We start from the raw sequence: 23,806 nt of genomic DNA, 5'->3' as shown, positions 1-23,806 counted from the left end.
TGCCAATTTTGCACGAAAAGTGCTATACAGTTAGGGAAAAACAGACGAGGTAATGGGCGACAGTCATCTTGCTTATGGGTTTAAGGGTTATTGCAGGGTTTCATGATGGACGCTCTTTCACATTATTTTATTTCCCACCTTATCTAACCCATATCACGTGTATATGGTTCCGGGCATCTGCCAGCGTCGGGGTGGGCCGTAACTCAAGGAAACAATGAAGCAAAGGGATAAGTTAAACGCAATTGACGTTTTCTCCGGCTGCAACTCGTTCCATGAGAGTACAGACCAGCTGAGTAACAGCCGCATCCCTCTCCTGGTCCCAGGATCAGCCTAAACAAAGAAGGTTGAACTAACAAAAGCAACAGCTATACGCGTGACGGTTGAATAGATGGTGATAACTGAACGCATCTCGAGTTAATCGCGCGGGTGCGAAATCTACGAGAAACATGTCCTTCACATTACAAGAGATGCCGATAACTACCGCCATCTAAAAGGAGTGAAACAGGCAGCATAATGCTGACCGATGAACAGCTGCGAAGTCTCAACATTGATCTGGCGGCGCTTTAGGAATGTGTGAGGAGTGGTGGCGTGGGTGGGGAGGGGGGGGGGGGGGGTATGCCACTCGATTTCGGGGGGGGGCCCGGGCCCCCCCGGGCCCCCCCCTGGGTACGTGCCTGGCCTCCCTGCCTATTGTAAATTGCTGTTGTCTTCCGAGAGTGTTAAACATTACTTTAGTTTTGTGCAGATTAATTTTTAGACCAACTCTTCTGCTTTGCCTCTCCAGGTCAGTGAGCATGCATTGCAATTGGTCCCCTGAGTTACTAAGCAAGGCAATATCATCAGCGAATCGCAAGTTACTAAGGTACTCTCCATTAACTTTTATCCCCAATTCTTCCCAATCCAGGTCTCTGAATACCTCTTGTAAACATGCTGTGAATAGCATTGGAGAGATGGTATCTCCCTGCCTGACGCCTTTCTTTATTGGGATTTTGTTGCTTGCTTCATGGAGGACTATGGTGGCTGTGGAGCCGCTATAGATATCTTTCAGTATTTTTACATATGGCTCGTCTACACCCTGATTCCGTAATGCCTCCATGACTGCTGAGGTTTCGACAGAATCAAACGCTTTCTCGTAATCAATGAAAGCTATATATAAGGGTTGCTTATATTCCGCACATTTCTCTATTACCTGATTGATAGTGTGAATATGATCTATTGTTGAGTAGCCTTTACGGAATCCTGCCTGGTCCTTTGCTTGACAGAAGTCTAAGGTGTTCCTGATTCTATTTGCGATTACCTTAGTAAATAGTTTGTAGGCAACTGACAGTGAGCTGATCGGTCTATAATTTTTCAAGTCTTTGGCGTCTCCTTTCTTATGAATTAGGATTATGTTAGCGTTTTTCCAAGATTCCGGTACGCTCGAGGTCATGAGGCATTGTGTATACAGGGTGGCCAGTTTCTCTAGAACAATCTGTCCACCATCCTTCCTCCCTCATGCAACCACTCTCATGCAACCACTTGCTTAACAGTATGGAAGCTGTATTCAGTATCCTCATCCCAGACAAACGGTCGTCCTTGCTTTAGCAGTTTCCTAAGCGGTTCTACCAATTCAGCGTACTGCGGGATCAGTTTAGCGTAGTATCGCGTGAGACCAAGAAATGAATGCAGCGACTTCTTGTCAGTTGGCCGCGGTGTATCAACAATTTACTTAACTTTTGTTTTCAGCGACGAAATGCCCTTTGCACTGAACCTATGTCCAAGAGAAGTGAGTTCTGGGACACTGTATACACACTTTGCATTTAGCTCCGTGCCAGTAGCTGAGATTCTGGAAAGCGCAGTTTGCAGATTTTTATCATGCTTGGTTTGTGTGTGACCCGAAATCAAAACATCACTTAGGCAGCACAAGGTACCTGGACAGTCTTTTATAACAGATGACATTATCTGCTGAACAGCGGAAGGTGTCATGAACATGGTAAGCTCACTGCTTTTCTCGGACAATAAAACCTGATGATAAGCGGACTATTAAGTCCAACTTACTGAAGACAGTAGCATCAGTGAGTCTATGCAACAGTTCGTCAGCCCTCAATAGTGGAAAGGCGTTGATCACGATAGCCTTGTTCGGTTCCCTGAGATTGATGCAAAGTCGAATGGAATTGTCTTTCTTCCGAACCACGGCAAGCGCAGAAATCCACTAGGACGCTAAGACTCGTTGGATGATATCAGCCATTGCAGTTCGGTGGAGACTTGCTCACGGAGAACCAGAGGTAGAGGACTCATTTTCGCTGAGACTGGTTGCACTGAAGCTCGAAGACGAACATCATGGGCGGACCCTGTTGGAGCGTTGTTCGGTAGAGGCGAAAGCTGAACGCTTGGGTCAGATGGAATTCCTGAGACTTGTTGACATCTGAGTAAAAACCCATGAATGTCAATGCCCAAAGCTGGAATGACATCTAGGCCTAGAAGAGAAGTGCCTTCGTTCGTGACGTGAAATGTCACTACTGCAGCCTTGTTATGGTACTTGACGAGCACTGAGAAATGTCCTGGATGCGAAATTTCTTGCTCCGAATAATTCTCGAGTCGAAGACTCGAAGGAGACAGGAAAACTCTTGAAATGTTCTTCCTACAGGGAGCTGTTCATCAGCGACACCGTAGCTCCTGTAGCCACGAGCAACTCGAGCGTAGTATTCGCAATGAGTACTTCGGCGTGAATTATTGCCGTACGGGAATTCAGTGCTTGAATTGCAAGCACAGACAGGACTGCATTGGATGATTCTGTATCGGTGGTAGCGGAAACAAGCTTCGCTCGAGCAGGGAACTGTCGTTGCGTTCGGTTCGTCAAACGGCAAACTGTAGCGTAACGCACCACTTTCCGCACGCACGGGAGGTAACGTGCTTGGCCGGACAGTCTGGATCGGATGCGATCGGGTGAGATGAACCACATCGGTAGCAATGGACAGCGATGTCCCGACGGGCTTCGTGGAATTCACACCGGGCGACATGTTGACCGGCCTCCCCAGGCCGCGAATTTCCGCCATGCCGTCGGGCGCCATCTTCAACCCGCCGGGTCGAGGGAGAAGGCTGGCGGGGACCGCCAACATGCGCACCTAAGCGAGGAAGGAGACGGTTGTCGGCGCCATCTTGGCGTTGCGTTGAGACGCGATGGACGTGCAAGCCGTTGAATGCTTCAAGCTCCTTGTGAACTTGCTCAACGCTTCGTCCGATTTCCTAAGCCCTTATCAGTATGAGGGAAGGTCCTGCGTAGAGTAACCGTTCCCGTATTCTTGCTGATGCGACGCCTTGGAAGGTTTGGTCACGAATGAACTCGTCGTGCCAAGCGCCGAACGCACAAGCAGGCGCTAGCCTTTCTAATGCGGTGGCGAAGTCCTAGAAGGTTTCCCCGCGTCGTTGTTTCCTATCCCTGAAGATATACAATGCATGAAGGGATTTGTGCCTTCCTCATAATGGCGGTCGAAGACGCGAATAATGTCTTCGATTGTTGCAGTTGTCAGGTCTGTTTGCGACGCCAGGTCGAAGTAGAGATGTGCCCCCCAGCGACTAACTGACTAAGCAAAATGACTGTCTTCCTCTCGTCTTGTAGTGCGTCGCAACCGGTGGCCTGGAGAAACGTGCAAAAAGAACGTTTCTAAGTTAACCATAGTCCCGTAGGAGTGCGAGGTAATGAAAGAAAAGGCGGCATTTGTGGTGCAAACGCCATGATGAGCCTCGGGAAAAAAGATCGGGGTGGTCATGGTGGTATAATTGACAGTGGCGAGGTTGACGGAGGTAGTAGTTGTAGCGTCTTGCATGGCGGGAGCCGTATAGGAGCCGTAGTAGAACGGCAGAGGCAAACAGAACGAACGGTTCACCTCGTCGCCAGATTGCAGTATGTCAATGGCGACGGAACACCATGCGCAGCTGGACGTTGCACAAAAAAAATGGGTTTTACGTGCCAAAACCACTTTCTGATTATGAGGCACGCCGTAGTGGTGAACTCCGGAAATTTTGACCACCTGGGGTTCTTTAACGCGCACCTAAATCTAAGTACACGGGTGTTTTCGCATTTAGCCTCCATCGTAATGCGGCCGCCGTGACCGGGATTTAATCCCACTACCTTGTGCTCAGCAGCCCAACACGATAGCCACTGAGCAACCACGGTGGGTGACGTTGCACAAGTGGAACGCTAGCAGCATGCGGGCAGGAACTGCAGCTGCGTCCGCGCCAGCAAAACAGCATGGGAGCGTTCATCCTCATCGCCAATTCGTAGTAGGTGGATGGCGAGGGAACGCACTACGCGGCCGGACGTGGCACAGGTGCAACGCTAGCGGTGTCCGGGCAGGATCCCGCATCCGTGGTGGCAGAACGGGTTCATTCTCCTCGCCAGATTGTAGTACATTCGAGGGGGCGGCCGGACGCGGGACCTACGGCGTCAGGCCTAACGGTCGAGCGCGAAGCGCCGCTAAAGAAGAGCCGCACTGCTGGAGTCGGGACCAGATAAAGAACGCGTTTATTCCAGTGAGGGGAAAGGAAATACGTCAAAGCACACTTACAGTGTTAGGTGTGACGTGGCGCCAGTGGTCATAATTATTCGAAACCAAAATTAGATACCGGAACAAGATATCGCAGTCTCGTTCCTCGAAGGACTCGTGTACATTTCTCTTAAGAAAATAATATCTTCTCGCGCATGTTCTTTCCACAAACGTGCCTACAACTTCACTTTTGTCATACACTCCCTGTTAGTGAGATCTATAACTTGTTCTTGCATCTGCACAACACATCTATCGACAATATTGCTGTGTTAGAGAGCCGTTTCCCTGGTGTAAAAGACTGGAGACGGAATATAAAAACGTTTTGAGCATTTCAAGACAGAACGGCCAAGCTGCAAGAGAAGTGCGTTGTTCCACATGTGGTTGGCTCACACAAATAGCGAATCAAATATTCTTATAGTACTGCAATAGATTGCTAAAGGCGATACATGTGTATTCTTGATATCGATTATCTGACCAGCCACCCAGAAACACTGAGGAGCTTGCAGTTTGTGCCAAGCAAGCACGCTGCGAAGTGCACGCTTTTCGTCGGCGCTTTCTAATTTTACGTCAAGGATGTGGTAGTGGCAGATATCCCTATAATATATCGGGACGACGGGTATGGCAAGAGAAAATGGCAGGCCACGCAAGTAGAAGAACCGCCACGTAGTGCAACAGAGGCAAAAATGTAGTTGATTGCGAAAGCGACTGGTTCCCCAAAGTTTCACACATTCAAAACAACGGCAACACTCCCTTTGACAACAGTTACCAAATAAGCAGTTTCTCGTCACTCGGGAAGTATATCGTTGCGACACAAACGACGCTTAAGAGACACGACGCAAAGGAACACGAAGACGGACATGTGGGCTTGACACGAGCTGGTTTCTATCTAGGCCTCGGCATGCGCTGCTCTCGCAAATCATCATAATCATCAGCCTGGCTACGCCCACTCCAGGGCAAAGGCCTCTCCCATACTTCTCCAACTACCCCGGTCAGGTACTAATTGCAGCCATATTGACCCTGCAAACTTCCTAATCTCATCTGCCCACCTAACTTCCTGCCGCCCCCTGCTACGCTTCCCTTTCCTTGAAATCCAGTCCGTAACCCTTAATGACCATCTGTTATCTTCCCTCCTCATCACATGTCCTGCCCATGACCAATCCTTTTTCTTGATTTCAACTAAGATGTCATTTATGCACGTTTGTTCCCTCACCCAATCTGCTCATTTCTTATCCTGCACGCTCTCGCAAATACGCAGAACTAATTTCCTTTGTCTCACCCCACAGGTAACATTTTAATGCAGGTTTGCGATCCCCGTGCTCACCATGGCTGCCCGCAGTGGTCGATACATCGTGTTTGCAACCATGCCTCCGAGAGATGAGACCCTCTAAGCGTCGGCTACAACTCTTCGGACTGCTTCAGTCATGACGCTTTCCCACGCTCACCACCCTGGTCTGCATTCCAGCTTGGACGGCATTGACATCGAAGAGCGGATGAACCTGTATCAACGCGTCCGCACTAATTACAGGGGGGATCCAGCGATCATGCCCGCTAACGGCGTTTTTTACCAGAGCGGCACCCCACGCGTGTGGTACCAAAACCACAAAGGCGAATTCACCAGCTGGGATATTTTCAATCAAAAACTTCGCGAACTGTTCGGCCACCCCTTTGGATGCACAACTGCAACAAAAAAGGCCCTTGCGACGCTTGCGCATAGCGCCACCGAGCCCTACCACACATATATACCAGACGTTTTACTCATAATGGCAAAGCCTTTAGCGCCACTAGAAATGACAGGGTCGCGACAGAGACACAGGACAGCGCTAACTTTGAACGGACGTTTATTGAAACATCGAGGCAGATATATAGCGAAGCAGGCATGGAAAGATACAAAAGATAAGTCCCGCTCTACCCATGCGCACGCCATTACTGTACAGGAACGCGATTTTCTTGTCAGAAAGATTAACTGAAGGTGTCCTAACACCGTCTGCTCCCTTTTTTCGAATTAGCCGGGCTTCGAACTCGACGCATGCAGTGGTCTGCTTCTGGCTTCCACTGTGCATGCGCCGAACATTTGCTTGCACGTTTTGCTGGGACAATCATGGCAATGTTCAGAAAGGTGCCCGTCCCTTGGTATTGCCACATTTCGCTTGTGTTCTGCAAGCCTTTCCCTGAGACATCTGTCAGTTTGCCCTATGTATACCCAACCACAAGGTAACGGAATACCGTGAGCCACTCCTTGCGTGCACAACACAAACTTATTTCTATGCTTCACTTTAATCCCCTTGATCGTTTAGGAAAAGGTTCCATCAACTTACACAGCTTTCATTGCTTGTCTGAGGCAGAGAATGTCAACTTCACATTGGCCTTAGTAGCAACCCCCTCCAGCCTATGGGAGATTCCGTGCATGTACGGAATCACCACTGTCTTTTTTCTTTCGGTGGATTGTTCGCAGCGACTCTTCTTGCACATCTTCGCCAAGCCTTCCGCCACGAAAAGAAGCATATCGTTGGTATAACCAGCCGCAGAAAGCCGACGGGCTAGCTCGCTCAGGCTGACGGGTATCATGACAGGATATGCTTTTTCAGGGCGTTGGTGAAGCACACGTTCACAGTTGCCCGTTAACAATCTTCTAGTGGGATGATGAATACGAAAATAGTGGTTCGATAGCCCTGCGGTGGTATACCAGCTTATGTGGGTTTCTGAGAAAATTAAGATTAAACCTAAACATTGCCACTTGTTGTCAGCCGGTAGTTCATGGGCCAAATCAAGTGGCTTAAAATAGTGCCTAAAAAGTTTTAAAAAGGATAAGGTCTTGTCCAACGCTTTCTATGCTATTGTATATTAATATAAAAAACCTAAGAATCTTAAAGCCTTAAAATCTTGTAGATGAGTGGCTACCGCCCTGTCACGGTGAGCTAAAAACAAATTGCTAAGAACCGGCGCTATGCAAGACCCTATGCAGAAACCACGTTTCTGTAAATATACACCATGATTCCATTCCGCATAGGTCGAGTTTAGATATAATTGTTAAAGCTCCATGTACCCTGCCACTGAAACACCAGCAGCATTCTGAAACGCGACAGACCCAAAGCACTCGATGCTGTCTTCCACACAAGCAAGCAACTGATCGTAAGGGAGCGAATAATACAGATCTTTTACGTCTATAGACATGGCAGTCAAGCGCTTGTCGGAATTATCTGTTAAAAATTCTACAACACTTTCTGAATTCTTTACCACAAAAGGATCGTTGATGTCCAAGATATTTAACTTTTCTTTCAGAAAACTGGCAACCGTCTTCTGCCAGGAATCACATTAAGAAATGATTACCCTTTGAGGGCATCCCACTTTGTGAGAGTTCGCGGAAAACAATACCTTCAAACTGTTTCTTTCGCTATTATCTACATGCTTAGCTAGAAGGTCAAGGTTAACGCTATTGCGCAGCTTTACTGCTTTTGTCTTCACCTTCGATAATGCGACTTTCCTCTGCTTGTTGAACAGAGGGCGTGATAGAATCCCTTGTTTTTCTGGTAAACTGACCTGTTGAAATGACAAATCCCCCCCCCCCCTCTTTGTCAGCGGGAATAGCACAAAGGTAATTTTCGCCCAGATATTTAGTCACTTTGCTTATAGGCAGTTTGGACACGTTGGGTTTGTTGTGGCGCAACACATCCAAGCCATCGAAAGTGCAAGCGGCCCTTTCACCCACCGCTGCACGTCCGGACATTCGCCCGTACATAAGACAGCAGTTGCGGAGCACAAGCTATCAAAGTTGAGGAAGTTGATGGACCCTTTTCCTAAACGATCAAGGGGATGTAAAGTGAAGGTCTAGAAATAAGTGTGTGGAGTGCTCGCAAGGGTTGGTTTACCGTATTCCGTTAACTTGTGGTCGGGTATACATAGGGCGAACTGGCAGGTACCTCAATGAAGGCTTGCAGAACACAGCGAAATGTTGCAAAACCAAGGGACGGGAACCTTTCTAAACATTTCCATGATTGTCCCAGCTAAACGTGCAAGCCAATGTTCTGCGCGTGCACAGTGGAGGCCAGAAGCAAGGACCGCTGCATGCGTCAAGTAATCGAAGCCCGGATAATTCGCAAACAGGGAGCAGACTGTGTGAGTACATCTTCAGTTAATCTTTCTGACAAGGAAATCTCGTTCTTCGATGGTAATGGGCGTGCGCATGCGTAGGGTATGATTTATCTTTGGTATTTTTGTATATATGTATCTTTCCATACCTGCTTCGCTATATATCTGCCTCTGTGTTTCAATAAACGTCAGTTGAAAGTTAGCGCTGTCCTGTGTCCTCTGTCACATCCCTGTCGTTTGAGTTGCGCTAAAGGCTTTCCATTATGAGTCAACCGTGCCAACCAGCCTTTTTATACGAGACGTCCTGGCTCTTTCCCGCAAAGAAGAGGAGACGCCAGACAGCGACAACGTGGCGCACATATTAAAGGATATCGCAGACGACGCCTTCACCTTACTGCTTTTCGGAAACGTTCCTGCCATACACGCCATCATCGAAGAATGTCGCCGCTTCTAACAAGCTAAGAGCCGACGTCTTACGCATCACGTGGTGCGCCTGCCAAATAATCCTGCCACGTTCACTCCAGAGGGCCATCCTCGCCAGTCAATCTCATGTGGCAACGTAACTTGCGTCGTTCGCCACGAGCTCGAGGCCGCCTAGTCGCCATTCAACTCAGCGATGCCCACCGATTCATCATCAGCCACGATTGCTATGATCGAGCTTCTTGTCACAAAGAAATTTAAAAACATGGGTTTCACCTCCGTGTGTTCGTCGACCCACGTACAAAGCGTGCAGCACATCTCTCGCGAGCCTCCTCCACATCCGTCACATCCCGCGACCCGTCTGAATGGCGCACCTCTTACCAACAGGTCCATCTGCTTCCATTGCTTCCGCATTGGCCACGTCACTCATCACTGCGGTGACCGATGGCCAACGGCATCTCCGGCACACAACGGCACGCATCTCCGTGACTCTGCACCTCTACTGCTCCATATGCTTCTCGTCAGGATCATACTGCCACTGACGGCCCTGCTCCGAATCTTCATCACAACGGCCACAACCACTCGCCGTCACCGTGACGTCGTCTGTCTCCTTCCTCCCAGCCCCGTGGCTTCTCGTCTCAGCGCCTTAACTCCACTGCCCGACATTCTACTACAGCATGATGCCACCGTACGTTACCCAGCTTTATCAAGCGCAACGCGACTTCCATCCCTGTCGTAAGCTTTGGTTTAACCAAGCTAATTGTGCCTCAAGCAGCTTGCCTCGCCCAATTCGAGCATATAGATGACCATGTGACAGCTCTCTTACCCGATGCTTCGTCTGAGCCTACCAGTTCTCCAAAGTCTGCATCTTCTGCTGATCCCCAAGTATCAGAAAATGATAGCGATGGACGTTTTACACACACGAACTGAAGACCTCTACTGCGTTTTGTTTTCCTACAGCGAACTTTTAGGCTTTGGCAATCGCTTCTTAGGCCAGACTCTTGCCCTCAAACATAATATCAATACTGGCGATGCTGCTCATATTCACCGTAGACCGTATCGAGTATCTCTATCGGATTGTCAGGTAATTCAAACTGAGTTTAACGAAATTCTCGATAAAAAAAACATTACTAAGCCTCCTTCGAGTCCGTTGGCGTACCAGTAGTGTTTGCGAAGAAGAAAGACGGGACATGGAGCTTCTGTGTGGATTACCGCCATCTGAATAAAGTAACTTGAGCAATATGGGTACCCGCTGCCACGAATCTGCGAGGACCTTTACTGCCTATATGGTGTCAGCTGCTTCTCCTCTATAGGCCTTCGATTTGTGTATTGGCAGATCGCCGTCGACGATATGGACAGAGACAAGACCAATTTATGACACCCGATAGTCTTTTCCAGTTCAAAGTTATGCCCTTTGGATCGCGTAACACACGGCCACCTCTGAGCCCATGAGGTACTTTGGCATGAGGGTTTTGAATGGTCCACGTGCCTGTGCTCGTTCGGCGGCGTTATTGTAGTAAAACATGTTGTGGTTCTAGTTGGTGCGTAGCTTTGAAAAGATGGAGATTGTCTTTTCACCAGCATTTCAGACTATACTGGCAGTATGCTCAACTGGGCGGCTGCAGAGCGACTTCGCGTGCTCGCTGCCGTGTTCATTCACCGAGTTTCAAACAGCGTCGACGAATTTGTCTCCGCGCTCATGTATGCATAATCGAAGTGGGAGCAAAGACCTATAAATGGCCAAAACCACATCTTGCCGAAGATCCCGAAAATACCGTAGCAGCAGTGTCGGTGACGCCCTCTGAAATCTTCAAAAGCACAGCACTAGATGTAGGCTCGATATATAAGAATCATCGTTCGGCCTTCTGTGGGCTTAACATTTGGCCCAAAATGTTTTAGTGCTTAGATTCTCACACCGTGAATAAAAATACTATTTAAGCTTGAACCTTCATCTACATGGCAGTCGCTGCTTCCGCTTGTTTGCCTGAACGCTGACTGCATAATTCGTCAATACCCTGGACCTTCCCCCGTTGTCCAGTGCATTTACAAACCGGCTATTAGCAGACAGAGATGGCACATCGGCGAATACCTATTTCATCCGTATTTCATGCTCCTTCAAAACTTTACTTCTCTAACCATTGCACATGTCATTTATGTTAGAATTTATCAAAGCACATTGGACACTTCCAGTGTAATAGGCTTTTAAATTACATTTAATTTATAAGCCGCATGACGCGTACAAAACATTAGGGCACCCAGAACACATAGATTGAATTACGTTGATTTTAGGCACACGTGAATGTATTTTAATTACAATCAAGTGGTTCATTTCCGTATTTGTGGGGTTTTAGCACGCTTCTTTTTTCCTTCCTACTTATTTTATTTTTTCCCTAGACAATATTTTGTTTGGATCGGGAGAGACCGCTCCCTCAATATATCAGCTCCGCCTCTCCCTCCTGCCCCCGCTCCTCCCCCCCCCCAAAGAAACGTTCATCCTAGCCACATGCGTGCCCGCTATCAAGACAGACGAAAATACCGCATCAGAAAAACCGCGAGGAAGTCTTAAATTTATCGCGACAGATACTAATAGGGCACGCTTAACATAGTAAACATCTAGTGCAACATGCCCTATTTGTATCTGCCGCTAAGGCTACCTCACACTTGAGAAACGGCAAGTGTATGGAAAAGCAAAGTGGCCGGAAAATCTTTTCCGTGCATGTACAAGATGTTCGCATTTGTTTTGCCACTGCAGCGGAAACCACTGCCGCTTTCGCCCGCATCCATTTAGTTTGCGTACGTTTGTCCGAGGGGTGGCGCTGTTCATCACACAATTTCAAGACATCCGTTCATTCATTGACCCACTCCGTCACTAAAAGCTATCATTTCGCGCAACTGCGCGTGCCGTTTTTAACGTTCGTCTTACCATAGAAAATAAACAAGACATACGGTGTAGTTTCGATAGTTTTAGCTAGTTGCTTTTCCTAATAATAGACAATGAACGACAGAAAATGTTAAACTTTACGACCGAATGTTTACATGCTAGTGAAGCTTCCGGTAAGCGGAACCGTTTTCCGCTTCGCCGTGGCGAAAAATTGGTCGAGACCGATTTTTTCACCGCCTGGTTTCCCCCAGTTCTTCCGCCTAGGCGGGCGGATTTTATCAAGTTTTTTCCGCTTCCGCCTGCTCCAAGACCAAGTGTGAACGTAGCCTAAACGTCATCACACAGAATTCGTGACGCATTTTATCCTTGTCATTGTCTGTGAGACAATAGTGGCGCTCCCTTGTCACTGCTGCCGCAGTGTATTGAGCGGGCGAAGTTTGGTTGTGACTATATGTCGCCAATTGGAGTGATTATTCAGACCTTCAAAAATGAGGCAGGAATAATATGTGGCTGCTCTAACACTTGCCATGTATAGCAAGTACTGCCCCAAAGGCTTTTTCAAAGGGGGAAAAAACTTGTGTCAGAAAGTGTTCTTATACGTCATTAGCTGCAATGTCTGCCTTACCTTAAACCTGCTCTGCAAAAGCGACACTGTTTATTTTAAAAAAAATTGTTCACTCTAAAAACAACCTTTATTTCTACTTGAATTTCCGTATAGCTAGGCTTCTACTACCTCTGTTACCTGTAAAGTGTCAATTTCAGCTAGCGCGCATCTAGGAGGAAGAACAATTCCTACACTTCCAGCTTTTCCTGCCGTGTTGACTCCCGTTTCATCATAGTTTCGTTGTCCTCCCACAAAAAGTGTCATTTACTCCAATGCATGCGGTACAAAACATAAAGTTGGTTCAAGGTAAAAATCGCAAACGTGGGTGTTTCTTAGCATTTACCTGAACGCTTCGTCGTCTGAGTGTCGGTCTTGACGTTCTTGGAAGGAAAGCCTGTGCGTCGAAAGGGTTTAGAAGTCTCGGCTTTCTCGTTTGCTTCTTCTTTCACCTACAAGCAATCGCGCCAAAGAATTGCAGTGTAAGTACAGGGGAATGGTCTCACCGTAAAGCAAAACAAACGACGTGTAATCTTTCCATATCCAGCAGTATATTGCGAGAACGCCCTGCTGCACAGCCGGGTGCGTTGCGTTAAGTCTCGTGGAATTGCAATATTTACACTTACGCGGCAACGGTTCCTCGTTCTTTCTTAATTATCTTAAGCAGCACGAGCAGTCTGGTTTTGTGCCGAGCCTCAGAGCCCCAGCGCGACAGTCCATCTAAAAATTAGGCCACAACCGCACCCGTGCGTCTCCTGCGCCACGTAGCCCTTTGCTGCAATCGGTGCGCGCGCCCCACGCCTCGTAGGACGCGGCCGCAGGTAAGCACACATGGCCGCGTCCGTTCCACATGGGACGTGCTGTCGCGCGAAAGCTTCGTGGCGTCCGAAGGTTCTCGGGCGGTGCTGTGTCGCGTTTCTTCGCCGGCCAGGTTCACGAAAGCGCCAACCCCGCCCACACGTCTTCAGCAGGGATGCGCCGTGTCGCGCTGTCGGATTACCAGAGCTCGTTGACGTCGCTTGCCAAAGTGGGCGAGATCTCCATGGAAAAAAGACGACGCAGTAACGTTCTCGCTAATCTGCCCACCGCACGTGTCTGGCTGGAGCCAAAGAATGCGTAGCACGATAATTGTTTTAATACGGGCGTAGAAATCACTCAATGATAGCGAGAACGTTAGCTAGCAAACAAAACCTCTCGCCCCCGCCGCTCCTCGACTTATACCGAACCGTATACCTGCCCGGATTCAACTTTACCAGCCGAGAGGAAATAGTCCGTACCGGCCGTACACTACACGCGATGCGAATTCCTCCGAAGTAGTTGGCATGATCGCGGTCTCACCTCTTTAAGTACGGGCTGCTCGTCTCCTTGGCCATAGTTGCGGCGGGCCGTTCGCAGCACTGCGTTGCTCGGGGTCCGATGACTGCGGTGCCGCTGCGACGGGGGCGGTGGGGCTGGTTCGAAGGTGGTGCCACTGGGGGTCCCGTACGCGCCAGCTTACCGCGCCCCCTCGGCCCGAAGCTTTGCCCGCTGAGAAGGAGTCGGCACGTCGCCACCTCCTGCGCGTTCCATAGTTATCACGCTACGCAAAGCGCGTTCTCGGCCCAAAAGAGCAGCCGCGCGTGCCTGTGTGGCGCACTTCGTCTTCTGCTTGATCGCCGGTCTGACTGAAAGTGAGCGCCACGGAAAAAAATCTGTTCAAGATTCTCCCAAAACGCGATTGCAGTGATCCTAGCGAACGCAATATTTGACGCATAGATCTTGTAACGATTTCTTAGGCATCGCTTGGTTCAAACATTTTAAGATGCACTCGAGCGATCTAATTTCCTAAAAGAAGTAATGCCGTCTTTCATACTTAATGACTACCAAAGGAACGGGGAGTGTTTCTCCAGCGGAGAGCATTTGCCTCCAGGCACATGTGGAATACATAAAATCAATCAAATCCTTCCGTCAAGCCCTAGCGATCGACACTAACCCTGAAGTTGAACTTTCGCCTAGACACAGGCGCATTAACTGCATTGTGCTTTTGCCCCCTTCCCCTCTATATTACTGCCGCACCAAGCATCTTCTCGGAGACTTCGCGCTGTGTGGCATTTACACTATTCATTAGCCGCGTTAGCTACGCTTGCATATTGACAAAAATCGACCAATTAATGTGCCCAATTGGGTGGCTCCTGTGGCTCTGACAGTTGCTTGACCCCTCCTTCGGATGAGTTCTGAAACGCGGACGCTCACAGTTGTGATGCTAAGAAAGGCTGCACTCAAACAAGAGTCACGTTAAACCTACACCCGTTGGGTGAGGGGAGCATAAGCTTGCACAGGCGTTGGTGCAGTTGGTGCACGATGCCTAACTTAAAGGATGCGGCGGAGCTGCAGGGGTGTTGGCGGTTTGCCACCATCATCATCATGAATCATAGCGATGAAAGGTGCGCCAGAAGAAGACAAAGAAAATCAAGACGTACAAGAACTGGCAGTAAATTTAAAAAAAAAAATGTCAGAAATGTGTTGAAACAGGAACGTGTCAGTATCGAACGCGTACATAGATTATGCAGGCCGGATACCACTAAAACCAGACCAATAATTCGTAAACTTCTCAATTTTAGGGACAAAAATAGGATCTTCAGAAATTGTTTGAAGCGAAACGTGTCAGGTTTTTCAATTTGCGAAGATTTTTCACCTCGCATAGGAGTCCCTCCATCTACAGTCCCTCCATCTGTAAATGTAGAGGATGGCAATAAACAATTTCATTTCAATTTCATTTCAAAATTGTTGAATTCTGCCATACCAAGGAGGAAATCCGATGACAATGTGAATGTAATCTATCATGAACAACGAATAGCTGGTGATGTGCAATTCCAGTGGGACGAGCAAAACAATCCCATAGCCCCTTAGAATCGGGGCGTAACTCACTAAGCTGCGCTGTCCTTTACGCAATTTCTTAGCCCAAAAGTTTTTTCGTTTAGGTAAGGGGGCAACCGAAGTGTCAGGGCATTCAGCAGGCCCCAATTCCAAAAACATGCACCCTAAGTACCATCCCGGACGACGCAGAGCAAGGGCAAAGACCCTTCACAAACGTTTCGGCTTAGGACCGGGGGTGTATTATACGGATGCCAGTCGAGCCAGCTCAGACACTTTCACCATAGTCTCTACATGCAACAACAACATAACAACGGCATCCTTCAAAACCGCCTCGGCATGCGTGGCAGAGGCTGCAGCCATCGCCTTGGCCATTCAGGACGCCGAGCGCCAAACAATTCGGCTGACATATTATCCGACTCCCAAGCGGCTTGCCGCCTGTTTTTACAAGGAACGGCACCCGAATCAATAATTAAAATTTTAGGCACTCAACTAGAGGGGCACCACACTATCGTCTGGTGTCTGGCACACGAGCGGACTGGCAGGAAACTAGGGCAGACCGTATTGCTCGAGGTTTGAACGTCCGAGCAACGGCATGGCCTAGCGGCGACCTTCCACCGAATTCTCGTGACATCCTCCTACAGCAAAGGCAGGAGCGGAGACTTTTTGGACATCCTCACTCCGATTTAAACAGCCAACAGGAGAGGGACTGGCGTCGTATTCAGACGAATACATACCCCCAACCTGCACCACCTACACAGAATACACCCCACGAGGTTCACTGACGAGTGCCCGTGGTGCACAGACACACCCACACTAAAACACATCACATGGGAGTGCCCCAGGAGGCCTCCGCGCATAGACAGTCCCATATTACACGAACATCCACTAATGAGGAATAGGCAGTGGGAGGCATGGCTTGCGGACGAGGGTCGGGAGAGCCAGTTGGCTCTTCTGGACCAAGCCCCAGTGAGCCGCTCGTGCCAGTGGGGCCCTGGAATAGGGGCTCCAACCATCGTGGCTCATTTTATTTACATTTAATAAAGTTTTACTCGCTCTCTCTCAGCGAAGCTCTGAATAACGAGAAGAAATGAAAGTGCGCTCAACAGATAGCACAGACGCACTACATACACATGTAGTTGAGGCAATATTTTATCGGCAAATCACTTCACACGCCTATTCGAGAGCTTCCTTTCCGGGCGTCTGCTACAGCGCCAGCAAGCCCAACCGCGCTCGCCCGTTCACCCAACCGCCGTCAATTGCATTCTTCTCACATTTCTGTAAGAGGCGGGAATGACGCACACATAGTGACATATTCTGGCACAGAAAGGGATGCTATGTCGGGAGCAATTGCCGGTCAGGTCCTAAACCGCCTCTATACATCACCACCACCCTATTACAAAGCGACCTAATGTCTTTTATTTCGATCCTAATCAAGGAAATGAAAAAAAGCTTCATAATATATAGTTCCTATGGCCTCAAGGCAAGTGGCCTAGCAACCGTATATTCACAGGTATGGTATGTGATTGCGATATGCTTCAATATCAGCGTCCTCGGCAGCCGCTACCGTCTAAGGTGCTGCTCGACGATGTTGTCGACTGCCAACCTACGAAGAAATTCGCGCTCCCTTCGCATAGGATCACTTTTGAAGGCATGGATAGCTATGGAAGCAGCCCTAAAAATAAATTCAGAAGAATCCGCGGCTACCAACACTCCCAAGTTTTGACAGAAAACTTCACTACGTAACATTCACACCTCCACATCTCGTTGCCTATCAGACTTTGACATCGTGTCAGCGTTCATCGCTCCTGCTTGGCTTTTCCTCAGCTGATAAAACACGATGATGCCTCGCAGCAGGTAAAGAGTTTGTTTTTGTAGGTTCAGGTGGCCGCATTCTGAGAGAGCCGTAGAGTTTGCAGAACAGAATAATGTGCGGATAGTGAATACCTTCTTCCGCAAGCGGGACAGCCTAATGTGGACGTGGAGGACCCCGAATGGCGAGACTAGAAATGAAATGGACTTTATACTCTGCGCTAACCTTGGCATCATACAAGATGTGTACCTGCCGTGGTTGCTCAGTCACTATGGTGTTGGGCTCCTAAGCACGACGTCGCGGGATCGAATCCCAGCCACGGCGGGCTGCATTTAAATAGAGGCGATATGCGAAAACACCCGTGTACTTAGATTTAGCTTCACGTTAAAGAACCCCTGGTGGTCCAAATTACCTCAGTCCCCCACTATGGCGTGCCTCATGATGAGAAAGTGGTTTTTCCACGTAAAACCTAATAATTTAATTTTGATACAAGATGTAGACATGCTCGGCAAGGTGCGCTGCAGTGACCATAGGATGGTAAGAACTCGAATAGGCCTAGACTTGAGGAGGGAACGGAAGAAACTGGCAGATAGGAAGCCGATCAATCAGTTAACGGAAAGAGGCAAAATAGAGGAATTCCGGATCAATCCACGGAACCGGTATTCGGCTTTAAGTCAGGAAGAGGACCTTAGTGCTGAAATAATGAACGACAATCTTATGGGCATTATTAAGGAGTGTGCAATAAAAGCCGGTGGCAACTCCGTTATACAGGAAATCAGTAAGCTATCGCAGGAGACGAAATATCTGATCAAGAAACGCCAACGTATGAAAGCCTCTAACCCTACAGCTAGAATACAACTGGCAGAACTTTCGAAGTTAATCAACAAGCGTAAGACAGCTGACATCAGGAAGTATGATATGGATAGAATTGAACATGCTTTCAGGAACGGAGGAAGCCTAAAAACAGTGAAGAAGAAACTAGGAATAGGCAAGAATCAGATGTGTGCGTTAGGAGACAAAGCCGGCAATATCTTTACTAATATGGATGAGATAGTTAAAGTGGCTGATGAGTTCTATAGAGATTTATACAGTACCAGTGACATCAAATTTGGAGACCGGAAATTAACCATAGGTTGGTTATATAAGCGTCTTCAACCCCTTACTACGCTATCTGTGATTGCCCAAGTGGCACCTCATAGAACTCAAGGACAATTAGTCATATCACCACCATACCCAGCGCCAACACTGCCATAAATTTATCAGCCTAATAAGAACGCATGCTCAAGTGCCCGTCAGAATACTGAACAGCACCGTACACGAAGCTCATCGAGGTTCAACATTCCAGCTAGTTTCGGATCGAATTTGTTCCAGTCACCAATCTTACGCACTTTGCTTAAAGTACTGACTGCACATCTAGTGTGCTGCCAAGGTGGGGTGATCGCATCCAAGCGGCACCCTACGGTGCTATGTAAAATGTGAATGCGGACTCGCAGTGCGAAGCAAACTGCGTCTCAAGAGCAACAGTCCGCTAAATATCGCACACATTTTCGATGCTGCAAAACGTCATCAGCTTACTTTTATGTGCGCTGCAGGATGGAGACTGCTCTAAGAGACCTATATTTACAATGAACATGCGCTAGCTGATTCGAAGTTACACCTGCAAATTTCCTGATTTTATACCTTACTTCATTTTCCACCCTCGTCGACAGTGCTTCTTTTCCCCTATACCACGAACTCTGTATTTCTAATCGATCACCGATTATCTGCATTATGAATTACGCGCCCTGCCCAACGCTAATTTTTCCTCTTAATCTCAACGGCCACAACCAACCCGGTTGCTCTCTGGCCCACACCACTCTCTTCCTCTCTCTCTCTTAGTGTTAGGTCTAACATTTTTCGTTCCATAGCTTGTTTGAGCGCTCCTTATTCTCAAGCTTCATTATTAACCCCCAAGTTTGCACCCAAGCTTCAGCCAAATTGAAGATCGTGCAGGTCTACGCCCCTACATCCAGTCATAATGACCAGGAAGCCGAAAGCGTCTATGAAGAACGTGGAATCGGCGATGGGTGAAGTCAAAGCCAAATACACTATACTGATGGGCGACTTCAATTCCAGGGTAGACAAGAAGCAGGCTGGAGACAGGTCAGTGGAGAATATGGCATAGGTTCTAGGAATAGCACAGGAGAACTATTAGTAGAGTTTGCAGAACAGAATAATGTGCGGATAGTGAATACCTTCTTCCGCAAGCGGGACAGCCTAATGTGGACGTGGAGGACCCCGAATGGCGAGACTAGAAATGAAATGGACTTTATACTCTGCGCTAACCTTGGCATCATACAAGATGTGTACCTGCCGTGGTTGCTCAGTCACTATGGTGTTGGGCTCCTAAGCACGACGTCGCGGGATCGAATCCCAGCCACGGCGGGCTGCATTTAAATAGAGGCGATATGCGAAAACACCCGTGTACTTAGATTTAGCTTCACGTTAAAGAACCCCAGGTGGTCCAAATTACCTCAGTCCCCCACTATGGCGTGCCTCATGATGAGAAAGTGGTTTTTCCACGTAAAACCTAATAATTTAATTTTGATACAAGATGTAGACATGCTCGGCAAGGTGCGCTGCAGTGACCATAGGATGGTAAGAACTCGAATAGGCCTAGACTTGAGGAGGGAACGGAAGAAACTGGCGGATAGGAAGCCGATCAATCAGTTAACGGAAAGAGGCAAAATAGAGGAATTCCGGATCAATCCACGGAACCGGTATTCGGCTTTAAGTCAGGAAGAGGACCTTAGTGCTGAAATAATGAACGACAATCTTATGGGCATTATTAAGGAGTGTGCAATAAAAGCCGGTGGCAACTCCGTTATACAGGAAATCAGTAAGCTATCGCAGGAGACGAAATATCTGATCAAGAAACGCCAACGTATGAAAGCCTCTAACCCTACAGCTAGAATACAACTGGCAGAACTTTCGAAGTTAATCAACAAGCGTAAGACAGCTGACATCAGGAAGTATGATATGGATAGAATTGAACATGCTTTCAGGAACGGAGGAAGCCTAAAAACAGTGAAGAAGAAACTAGGAATAGGCAAGAATCAGATGTGTGCGTTAGGAGACAAAGACGGCAATATCTTTACTAATATGGATGAGATAGTTAAAGTGGCTGATGAGTTCTATAGAGATTTATACAGTACCAGTGACACCCATGACGATAATGGAGGAGAGAATAGCCTAGAGGAGCTTGAAATCCCACAAGTAACGCCGGAAGAAATAAAAAAAGCCTTGAGAGCTATACAAAAGGGGAAGGCAGCTGGAGAGGATCAGGTAACAGCAGCTTTGTTGAAGGATGCTGGGCAGATTGTTCTAGAAAAACTGGCCACCCTGTATACGCAATGTCTCATGACCTCAAGCGTACCGGAATCTTTGAAGAACGCTAACATAATCCTAATCCATAAGAAAGGGGACGCCGAAGACTTGAAAAATTATAGACCGATCAGCTTACTGTCCGTTGCCTACAATGTATTTTCTAAGATAATCGCAAATAGAATCAGGAACACCTTAGACTTCTGTCAACCAAAGGACCAGGCAGGATTCCGTAAAGGCTACTCAACAATTGACCATATTCACACTATTAGTCAGGTGATAGAGAAATGTGCGGAATATAACCAACCCTTATATATAGATTTCATTGATTACGAGAAAGCATTTGATTCAATCGAAACCTCAGCAGTCATGGAGGCATTACGGAATCAGGATGTAGATGAGCCGTATGTAAAAATACTGAAATATATATATATAGCGGCTGACAGCCACCGTAGTCCTCCATAAAGAAAGCAACAAAATCCCTATAAAGAAAGGCGTCAGGCAAGGAGATACGATCTCTCCGATGCTATTCACAGCGTGTTTACAGGAAGTATTCAGACACCTAGATTGGGAAGAATTGGGAATGAGGGTTAATGAAGAATACCTTAGTAACTTGCGATTCCCGGATGATGTTGCCTTGCCTAGTAACTCAGGGGACCAACTGCAATGCATGCTCACTGATCTGGAGAGGCAAAGCAGAAGGGTGAGAGAGAGAGAGAGAACAATTTTATTGAAAATGCCTGCAGAATCGGTTAGGCTCCAAGAGGGCCGCCGCCCCCTTCCTGGGGGTGCTGCCCCCCTTCTCCTTGGTTTCGCGAGATCGCTGCCTCTCTAGAGCTGCCGAGACCTGCTGGACGGACTTGAGTTGTGTCTCTTGATCATAGCTCCTTGTTGCAGCCTCTAGCTGCGCCGGGATCATCATCTTCGCGCTGGCTTCTCGCGAACTTACGCTATAGTTACATAGGATGTGAGCCGCGGTGGCTTTCTCCTTCGCGCAGTCTACACAGGTCACTTGCGTACACGCTCGGACACACGTGCTTAGCTAGCACTTGGGTGAGCAGGGACCCCGTCTGTAACTATTTGTATAACACTGCCTCCCTCCAGGTAAGCCCCTGGTGAGGTGGCGGCATAGTCTGTCTGTGAAGTCTGTACCACTTCACTTTTTTGTTGAAGGTGGTTATCTTGTCGTTGGTACTGCACCGCGACCAACACCCCGAGTAGTCCGTGCTTGCAGCTGCGCGGTTGGTTAGTCCTCGCGCGGCCGAGTTGGCCGTCTCGTTGCGGTTACATTACTTTTGTTTTCTGCAGATTAATTTTTAGAGGGTGGGTCTAAAAATTATACTGCAGAAAACTAAATTAATGTTTAACAGTCTCGGAAGAGAACAGCAGTTTAATATAGGTAGCAAGGAGCTGGAAGTGGTAAGAGAATACATCTACTTAGGGCAGGTAGTGAGCGCGGATCCGGATCATGAGACTGAAATAATCAGAAGAATAAGAATGGGCTGGGGTGCGTTTGGCCGGCATTCTCAGATGATGAGCAGCAGGTTGCCTTTATGCCTCAAGAGAAAGGTGTATAACAGCTGTGTCTTACCAGTACTCACGTACGGGGCAGGAACCTGGAGGCTTACGAAAAGGGTTCTACTTAAATTGAGGATGACGCAACGAGCTATGGAAAGAATAATGATGGGTGCAACGTTAAGGGATAAGAAAACAGCAGATTGGGTGAGGGAACAGACGCGAGTTAACTACATCTTAGTTGAAATCAAGAAAAAGAAATGGGGCATGGGCAAGACATGTAATGAGGGAAGATAACCGTTGGTCATTAAGGGTTACGGACTGAATTCCAAAGGAAGGGAAGCGCAGCAGGGGGCGGCAGAATGTTAGGTGGGCGGATGAGATTAAGAAGTTTGCAGGGACGACATGGCCACAATTAGTACATGACCGGGGTAGCTGGAAAAGTATGGGAGAGGCCTTTGCCCTGCAGTGGGCGTAACTAGGGTGATGATGGTGATGATGGCATTTAGTGGGATTATTAACCTTCTGTTGCATGGCGTCGCGATTTTCGACCAGCCACCTCCAGCTAAGATGGGAAAGCGGACCAATCGCAGGCGCTGGCACTGCCCTCTTCATTCAGTTATCGATTTTCAGCGCACTGGCTCAGCCACATCGAATCCCTCTCCACATGAGCGTGCCCCTCGCCTCTTGTCAACCAATTGGATGAGACTTCATTTATAGGTCATGCTTGTTTGCTTGAAAAACGAATAACATTACCTACACTGAGTGGCTTGTCTTTTTGACTGACAAGAAGCGAGGAGCACGCCAAAATGGAGAGGGTATCGATGGTGCCGAGCCAGTGGAGTGAAAATCGATAACCGGACGAAGGATATCGTGCCGGCGTCTGCGATTTGTCCATTTTCCCTTAATTTGGCTGGTCCAAACTCGCTGTGGCATGCAAGGAAAGGTTGAGATTGTTGCTAAAACGGATACTCAGCAAATAACAGTTAGCATAGCGAGGTCGCAAACGTGCCGAAAGTGCTCGAAAACTTTACACGGCCACGCAAGAAGTTTTATTATGCGCAAATTCATGCTCTCCGCAGGTGCGAGTAGCCAGCACCTGAGCGATCGGCAGTGGCCATCTGTTATTCCTTTCGGAACGGAGCAGCCTGCGGCTATCCAGAAAAAGAAGTTTGTTTGGTTTTGTGAAAACCAAACAATTTTGGTTTTGTTAAGCGCGTGACACGCAAATGAAGTGGGTGCAGCCCTAAAATGTTTGACCAATAGCCACCGTTTAGTAGCGAAAAGGCGCCGAATCAAAAATAACTTTTTTTTTTGTGCGGACCAATCATGCATAACCAGTGTGTACACGCCATATCAGATAGATAGCGCGGTTTTCATGACGTCGCGTCAGAGAGAGGCGACGTGGGGGTGCTCCAAAAAGTTTTTGACCAATCGCGGAGGGCTGATTGCAGAATTTGGATAGAAAAGTTTGGAATAGCTTAACATTATACCGGCCCCACGTTTCCATATCTTCTGACGAATCTCCACAGAACGTAGGAGGCGCTCTTTGTTGTTGAAGCACGATTGGGGACGCTGGGGCTGTCATTGTGGTTGTTGAGCTGGTCACGGTCTTATTGGTCCTATCAGGTAGGAGGCCATGCTCCGGGGCCAGTCCTTGCAGTCTGCGGCTAACTCGCTGGTCTTGGGCGACGTTGGTGTTCTTTTCGGGGTTCAGGCTCGGTTCGCGGCTTTGCGGGGGCGATCGG

The 23,806-nt window shown here is 48.1% G+C and overlaps 1 protein-coding gene across 3 annotated transcripts in view; it reads right to left on the bottom strand.

Moving 5' to 3' along the window:
* The window catches only part of LOC135911567 (MIF4G domain-containing protein A-like), a 90,870-nt gene extending 76,721 nt beyond the window's left edge, over positions 1-14,149 (bottom strand). The window contains exons 1-2 of one of the 3 annotated variants that reach the window (XM_065443891.2): positions 13,853-14,149; positions 12,861-12,966 (exon numbers count right to left, since the gene is read on the bottom strand). The gene's annotated coding sequence lies outside the window, so the exon portion shown is untranslated. Of the gene's footprint in view, positions 1-12,860; positions 12,967-13,140; positions 13,285-13,852 lie in introns of those variants that run through there. The other 2 variants (XM_065443892.2, XM_070523040.1) reach the window with 2 other exon arrangements.
* Positions 14,150-23,806: the final 9,657 nt, after the last annotated feature.

This window comes from Dermacentor albipictus, chromosome 8 (assembly GCF_038994185.2).
Source record: "Dermacentor albipictus isolate Rhodes 1998 colony chromosome 8, USDA_Dalb.pri_finalv2, whole genome shotgun sequence".
NCBI lineage: Eukaryota > Metazoa > Arthropoda > Arachnida > Ixodida > Ixodidae > Dermacentor > Dermacentor albipictus.
This window is presented reverse-complemented; position numbering and strand designations above follow the sequence as displayed.